The following is a 7,989-nucleotide window of genomic DNA, read 5'->3' as shown; positions in this document are numbered from 1 at the left end:
GCGTACTCGTCTACTATGGGGTATTCTTCAGGGTGATTATATTGATTTGGGGATGGTGATATATCAGGGGATTTTGAGATTTTTGAGAGGAGGTACTACAGGTGTTATTCCGTATGCGTCCTTTGTGACGAAGTTATGCATGGCGGTTGGTGTTTATTGGCCAGCACATGAGCAGCTGCAGCTTCCCAGTGCTCCTATTGACAGTTCTACGCTGCAGAGCAAATAGGAGTGGTATGGAGAGAAGCCTGATCCTAAGGGGATTGAGTATTCATATGATCATCTGCCAGGTGGTGTGCCTATAGAAGCAGCTACGGCGGGAGGTTCTCAGCATGCCCGTCGAGCAGTTTGGAGAGCTCAGTATGGAGAGGAGGCTGGTTCATCGCAGCAGCAGCAGCAGGAGACGGCAAGAGCAAAGATGGGAGTTGGTTTGAGCTCGACGCCGTATAGGCGTCTCGTGAGGAGGATGGATGCGATGCACGACATCCATAGTCGGTTTGCACACGATCTCACCCAGGCACTTGGGACAGCTTTTAGAGCCACCGGAGTTGACATCCAGTGGCCAGTATTTGGTGAGGACTCAGTGTATCCTCCTCCAGATACGCCTGACACTCCACCCGTTGAGGGTGAGGATTCTGATTCGCAATAGGTATGCCTGATTCCTTACTATTACATTCACTGAAGACAGTGAATATTTTAATTTTGGGGGTAGTAGTTGAAGGAATATGCTTGTCAGTGAGTCTCATATAGTTGCATATTTCATGATAGTTTAGTTCAAATAGTTTGCATATTTTTCCATGTAGTTTTTTTATTATTTTTTTTATAGTTTTATGATATTTTGTTCATGTAGTTTCATGCATTTGCATTATAACATGATCTCTTAGATAATTTTCCGATTGATTGGTGATATTGATGTGAGTGTAGTGATGTCGTATTTAGTGATGTTGAGTCTTATTGGATTGATTTGCATGCTAGAGACACTTGTCTTTCACTAAGTCTTATAGGTTGCTAGAGTGCTAGATCATGGTCATGGTTTGTTTGTTTGTCGAGGTTTAATCGCTTGCTTATATTTAGAATATAGGGTATTCTCTTAATAATAAAAGACATAGATATTTAAAAATTGGAAAAAATTGGATTTCATTGCTAGTTGTGTGATTAGGTGTCAAATGGCTAGTAGCCGGCTCATATTTATATGAGTAGTCTAGGGTTGAATGAGATGGAGCGAAATGCACTCATTCAGAAATTAGTTAAAAAAAGAAAGAATAAGTGTTATGTATAATTGATCACGAGTGGGCTCTTTAGTACTCGAGTTATTAAGTTCTTAGGGGACTTTGTGCCTAGTGACCTAAGGGTTTATAGTCTGGGATCCGCTAACCTAACGCTCGCTACATGGGTACTACTGTATAAGTCTTTTGTGGACCTCACTCATTGCACGATCAAATAAGCATACTTGCGTTGTTTTATTGTGAATAAAAGCATGAATCCATGTTAAGCTCCGATATAAGAATGGAAGTGTTATAAGTTATTTTGAGTCTAACTTTTATTCTATTTATAAGCTTGCGATTGTTTTGATAAGTAGTGAGTCATGATTGTCGATCTAGTTGCGATAGTATATCTGTAAGCATTTACACACACGCGCGTCTCTCGTTTGTAGTTGATTTGTAGATTTGATTGATCTTTATGCGAATAATTGCATTTGCTGAGATGTTGCTTGTTGATTAGTTTAGTTATTCTATGGAGATCGTTGCATTTATATTAGTTGCATTCATGCATTTTTATTTCTTGTTCTTTGAGTCTGTTATGCTTGAGGACAAGCATCGATTCAAGTTTGGGGGTATGTTGAGTGGCATTTATGACACTTTATAATGCTCTAATAATTGATGCGTTTGTACTCAGGTTGTTAAATGTTTTAACGTGTTTTCTAGTGTTTTTACATTTCAGGCATTAATCTGTGAATTAGGTGAATTAGCATTGTTTTGGTGCTAATATAGTGTCTAGGTGGTGTTGGAATAAAAGCTCGCAAAGTCCGGCTCGAGGCTGCAAGAAAAGAAAAAAGAAAATAAATATTTTTTGGCAGAAGCCCAGCGCGACCGCGCCAGAACTTCAGAGAGTCAGCGCACCTGCGCTGATCAAGCGCGTGGCCGCGCCAGGTCGGGATGCAGAATTCCTATTTTGAATAGAAGACTGATTTTCTGGGGTTCTATGCTGATCAGGACTATTATATAAACAACTTTAGGTCATTTTTAATAACTAATCAAGCGAGAGACACTTCAGAGCTAAGGAGAAGACGGCAAGAGACCTATAGCACGAATCAACAAAGGCGAAGACGATCTAGTTTATTCTTGTGAATCTTTGTTTTGAGTTGTAATTTTGGATGCTCATTTCTTGTTTTGTTGAACCTATACTCTTGTGTTATACTTTGTTATTTATTCGTTATAAAGACTACGTTTGTTGTATCATGTTTTCATCGGAACCCACGTTGATGATGAGTCCGATTATGGGCTAATCGTTATCGTGGGGTTCTAGCGGATTTATTTATGGATTTCTTTAGTTAAATTGTTTGATGCCTTAGTATGTGGTGATTATATGATATCCTAGTATTGGTTGTGCGTATTCGTCTTATGAGCGTCACGAACTTATAAGATTGTGTGTTAATTCTTAATGAAGCGAAAATGAATTTAAGGATTTAGAACTTGCCATGCTAGCATAGGTTCATGTATTTGTTATGCATGATTCGTAGGTAATTTTAACCATCTTACTTGCCCTGTGTAATCAAGATAGATAACTTGTGCTTAAACCGTTATGTTGTCAAATTCTATAGACATATAGGGTCTCAATATAATTGGTGTCTATTTAGCTTCTATCTCTTTTGTGGATGTCTAGACTGGTAGTATGGTACTCGTGCAACGAAAGTTGGCGTTTATCAGTTTCGTGTTATCTGATTTGTGTCATCACCATTGCATGCTAAGGTTAAGAACAATAGGGCTATTGAATGAAGTATTTAATGAAGTTAGAATCCCATGTTTGTCATATATATATTAATTCAGTCAATATTAATCTCGTAGTTATAATTAATAGTTTAATTCTTAGTTGTGAACAACCTCAAATTGTTATCGTCTTAGCATTGAATAATAACCATACATTGTTACTTAAGTGCATGAATTAATTAGTTAACCAATACAGTCTTTGTGGGAACGAACTAGAAAAGATTCTATACTACTTGTGAACTCTTATACTTGCGTGTATTATTATCGCGTGTTTAGCGACTAACATTCATCACAGTTGTAGCACTTGATCTTTGTCCTGTCTACCTTTCCAGCTTTAGAGTCCATTCCATCTTTTCTTCCAGTTGACTTCCTTTCACCTCCAGTGAACTTCTTCCTGAAGCTTCTGTTATTCTTAGACTTCCTGAATTGCATCCTCCTGAAGCCATTAACCAGCAATACAGCCATTTGCATGACGTCGTAATCTGTCATGTTCTCATCAATTTCAGAATCAGTATCATCATCAGGATTTGATGATGAATCATCAGTACCTGATTCTGGAAAATTGTTCTTCTTTATTACAACTCCAACAGACTTTTCTTTTGAAGCTTTATCATTTATTTTCAAAGCAACTGATTTCCCTTTGCTTCTTTTCCTCCCTTTCCTTTGTTGGACTTCCAAATCATGAGTTGTTAGTCCCTTAACAATATAGCAAGAATTACAGAAGGGGGGTTGAATGGAATTCTTGAACCTTTTCTCGAAATAAAAATGTTCAGCTCGATTATAGATATATTTGTTTTGATTAGCACAATGCAGAATGTAAACTTAATTGAATCAAAACATAAGTAATTAAAAACAAAAGTCTTTAAAAACTTTCTGGTGGATTTAAACAATTCCACCAGAGATATATATTATATATCGAGAGGACTCTGTGTGCAAGAATACTCACAGCTGCTTACAAATTGAACTACTGAGAATACAGGAAATGCTAAAGATTCTGCTTACAAAGATTTCTCTATTTTTGTGTTTCTCAGCTATCTCAGTTATTTTTCTATTTGCTATTCTCTTGGTTTATATAATACCAAGATTACAAAGTCAAAAAGACTAAACAAATGTAAAAACTATCAGTCTTAAGTTTTGCTGCTTTTCGTCCTCTATTACCCAGTTAATGGGCTTCCACAGTGTGTTTGTATACATCTCGACGGCTGTGTGTCAGCTTTCACTGTTCAACTGCTGTTTGAATTCTTCATATGATCATCCATCGACTTTCAGAACATCCGTTGATGGTTTAATTGATCATCCGTTGACTGCTATATTAAACATCCGTTGATAGTCATTTGATCATCCGTCGATGGCTTTGTTAATCATCTGTCGGTAGCTATTTTGGCACTTGACTCTATTTCACTTATGCAGAATTACAAGACATCATTTATGTACAATTAATCAACCTATTCTGCATATCTAGTTAAAGTCAACATGACTTATATGCTACTACAGATTCTATACAAAGGTGCATACATAAATGTGCTACAAACTTATTATTACATAAGCTACTCACTCGATGGATAATAAGTTAATCATCCGTCGGGACTATAATGAGTAATCTGTCGGGACTATAATTCTTATCTGTCGAGTGCTACATAATTTCACTAAGTAAATTCTACTTAGATATTTTGTTTATGTAATCATCAAGTACACAACACATGCACAACAATCTCCCCCAATTTATGTCTACTAGAATTGTAGCCATAAATTAAGAGATACTTGATGATAACAAAACATCCTGAACATACATCTTTAAAGATAAGTAGATAAACTGAAAGTGCTTCAATTAAACAAAATGTACAAGGTTTGGCTCACAGTCAATTCAAGATGCTCCTCTAGCCTGAGCAGATTTTTCTAGTTCCTTGAAGGTCTGGATCTTCTTCCAAGCTTTCTGTTATTTTCCTCAATTTGATTCTGGAGCTGCCTGTGGAATTCCAATTCATCAGATTCTGAGAGATCTAGCTTTTCTTGCATTTCCAAGAGAGTCTCATTGCTAGAGATACTCAGTTGGTCTTCTAATATGAAGAATCTTCTCACACCCTTATCATCCATGAACTCCATCAGCCAGTAGGGCCTTTGATGCACTCTTCTCCCTGTATATGGGATGAAAAAAGCATTTTGATATTGATAGAGATAAAAACGAATTAATTAAATTAACTAGGAGTGCATCCTTAGCTCTAACACTCCTTAGCTCTTCAATCTTCTTCAATACTAGTCTTCTTGCAGTTACATTGAACCCAAAGTTTTTCTTGAAGGATGAATAGACTTTAATCAACACAACTTGGCTTTCTTGAAGAATCCTGTGAAGTGGCCACTGAATCTCCCTTCCTCCTTTGTACTTGAACACCAACCTTTCAGGTAGGTTTTAGTATGCATCAATTGCCCTTACTTCATCCAGTTCATCCAGATAAAGATTTAGATCTAAAAATTCTTTGATGTCACACAAGTACAAGTAGTCTCCCCTGTTGACCTTGGGTTGAGCTTTAACTACTGACTTGGATTTGAGAGGTGACAGCTTCACTTTCTTGACTGCCCTTGACTTTGTCCTTTTTGGCTTGCTAAGGATTGGTAAGTTGAAGTCAGGAATTGGTATGTTATCCCACTCTATTGGCTCATCCTTTGGCACAATAGGTTCACCATGTATGTTCCTGTAGGGATCCACTACCCTTATGTCTTCAAATACCATAGAGGGCTTTGATGCTTGAGTTGTAGCTGGTGTGGATTCCTTAGGAAATTGATCTTCCAATTCCTTGTCAACAACATCCAGTTTCCTTTTTGTTCTTCTAGCCAAATCTTTCTTCCTTGGGGATTTCTTCTGTTCTTCAATATTCTTCTTTGATTCAGCAGCTTCAGATGGTTGAGAGGGAATTTGTTGAGAAGAGTTTACAGCCTGTAGCTTGGCCAAGATAGCAATATGTTCTTTCTTTTGTTTAGACTTCTTTGCATCTAGAGCAGCTTGCCTCTTGTCCTGCTTTAATCTGGCTTTTTCTTCTTTCTTTGCTTGAGCAAATTGTGGATGTCCAGCTACCACACAAATTTTCTTTCCATTTCTGAATATCTTAGCAATTCTCCTTTTTGAAGCTGAATCAGCTGGATCTTTATAGAAGACAATAGATCTTGACAGAAGCTTCTTTTCATCAGGCTTGGGTGTCTCATACACAGTGTCCATAGGGTTCTTTCCAGATGATTTAGGATAATTTGCCCTTGGTTTAAGAATTGTTTCAGCCTTTATAGACTTGATGCAGGAAGATTGTCCTTTTTCCAGATAGTTCATGCTCATCTCATTCACACTGATTGGCTTGACATGAGAGTGATGGATGGCTGACTTAACTGGCTCCTTGACTAGTTCAAACTTTTTCTGTATCTCCTCATCAATCTTATTCCAGTTGATCAAACTCGACTTTCCTTTTTCAGCAACTTTCAAATTTGTTGCTGCTGTTTTAATTAGATCTATACCATCTGCAACTGTTGGCTTGGAGACAGTAATTGAAGGTACAATTACTTTGCTGATTTGTACTTGAAGTTTCTCCCCCTCAGTTGGTCCTTTCTCCCCCTTACTTGATTCTCTCTCCCCCTTATTGTTATCATCAAGTTGAGGAGTTAGGCCTTGTGCTTTAGCCAGTTGCATGAGAAGATTTGTTTGAGTCTGTTGATTTTGAAGAAGGATAACCACTGAATTCTCAATAACTTGAACTCTGTCTTCCAGCTTGGCCAGCTTCTTTTCAGAATCTGATTCTCTCCTCAATCTTAGTAATAGATCTTGCATGGTACCATATGGCATTACTGAATCCAGCTTCTCAGAATTGTATGTCTTCAAGTCAGCTATATCTCTTTTTAGTTCATCCACACTTAGATTCTGTCTTAAGTGCTGGATCTTCATGAGATATAGAGAGTCTAGGTGAGCTTGAAGAATGGCCTTGGTACCAGCATCTGAAGTTTCCTGAAGGGCTTTTGAATAGCCATCACTTGCTTGACCAAAGATACACCAAATTGACCTGGTGTAGATTCCTTTGTCCATGCCCATCCAGGTAAATTTGAAACAGAACTTGGGCCTTCATCTCCCCCTAAGTTCATGCTTCCATCCAAAGAATCAGAGTCATCATCATTAGAATTTACTCCAAATTCTTCAGATGGCTCACCAGCTTGAGAAGGCATCCTATTGATAGTAGCTTTATCTCTTTGAAGAGATTCTGAGGAGTGTACTAAATTCAAAGTCTGTTCTGCCTCCACATTGCCCTGAGTAGCCAACAATTGATAGGCTGACATAGGATGAGTAAAAGTGTCAGCATCCAAGGAAATGTTATCAATTTCAGCTTTGTAATGTTGCTGAAATTGTCTTTCCTTTTCAGCATCATCCACAATCATTGACTCACTAGCAATGGCTGGATCCACCCTTATTTCTCCTGTACCCGCCTTTCTCTCATAATCTCTCTTTTGTTGCATCAGGGTCTCACCCTTGCTCCCCACCCTCACACCCTCACCTTCACCTACTAAGGTGGGACTCCTCTCACTCACTTTTGTCAATCCTGAATAAATGGATTGCTGAGATTCACTTATTTCCTCTCCTTTTGCCTGGGAGCAACCCAGCCTCTCATTCAATGCACTCTCCTCTCTCAGTCTTAAGAGTGACTGTATTACCACTAAATCTTCTGCACTAGAAATAATTGAAGTTTAAAGTTGTGCAGAGACACTCGACGGATAAGTGATATCCATCGGGTGAGTGGTAAAGCTATCTGACGGATAACTGCTGTTAAGCTTATCCATCGGGATACAATCACTACTCGACGGATGAGCAATATCCATCGAGAGAGTAGAAATGAATGAGGTGGGAAGAGAAACTATTGTTGACTCTGTGTTGATTGAAGTTATTTGAGGCACAAATGTCATAATAGTATCTGAAAGAATTGGCAAGTGAGCCAACAAATCATCTAAAAGATGATGCTCACTTGCACTAGATTTTGGC

The sequence above is a fragment of the Apium graveolens genome, chromosome 5 (genome assembly GCF_009905375.1).
Source record: "Apium graveolens cultivar Ventura chromosome 5, ASM990537v1, whole genome shotgun sequence".
Classification (NCBI taxonomy): Eukaryota; Viridiplantae; Streptophyta; class Magnoliopsida; order Apiales; family Apiaceae; genus Apium; species Apium graveolens.
This window is presented reverse-complemented; position numbering follows the sequence as displayed.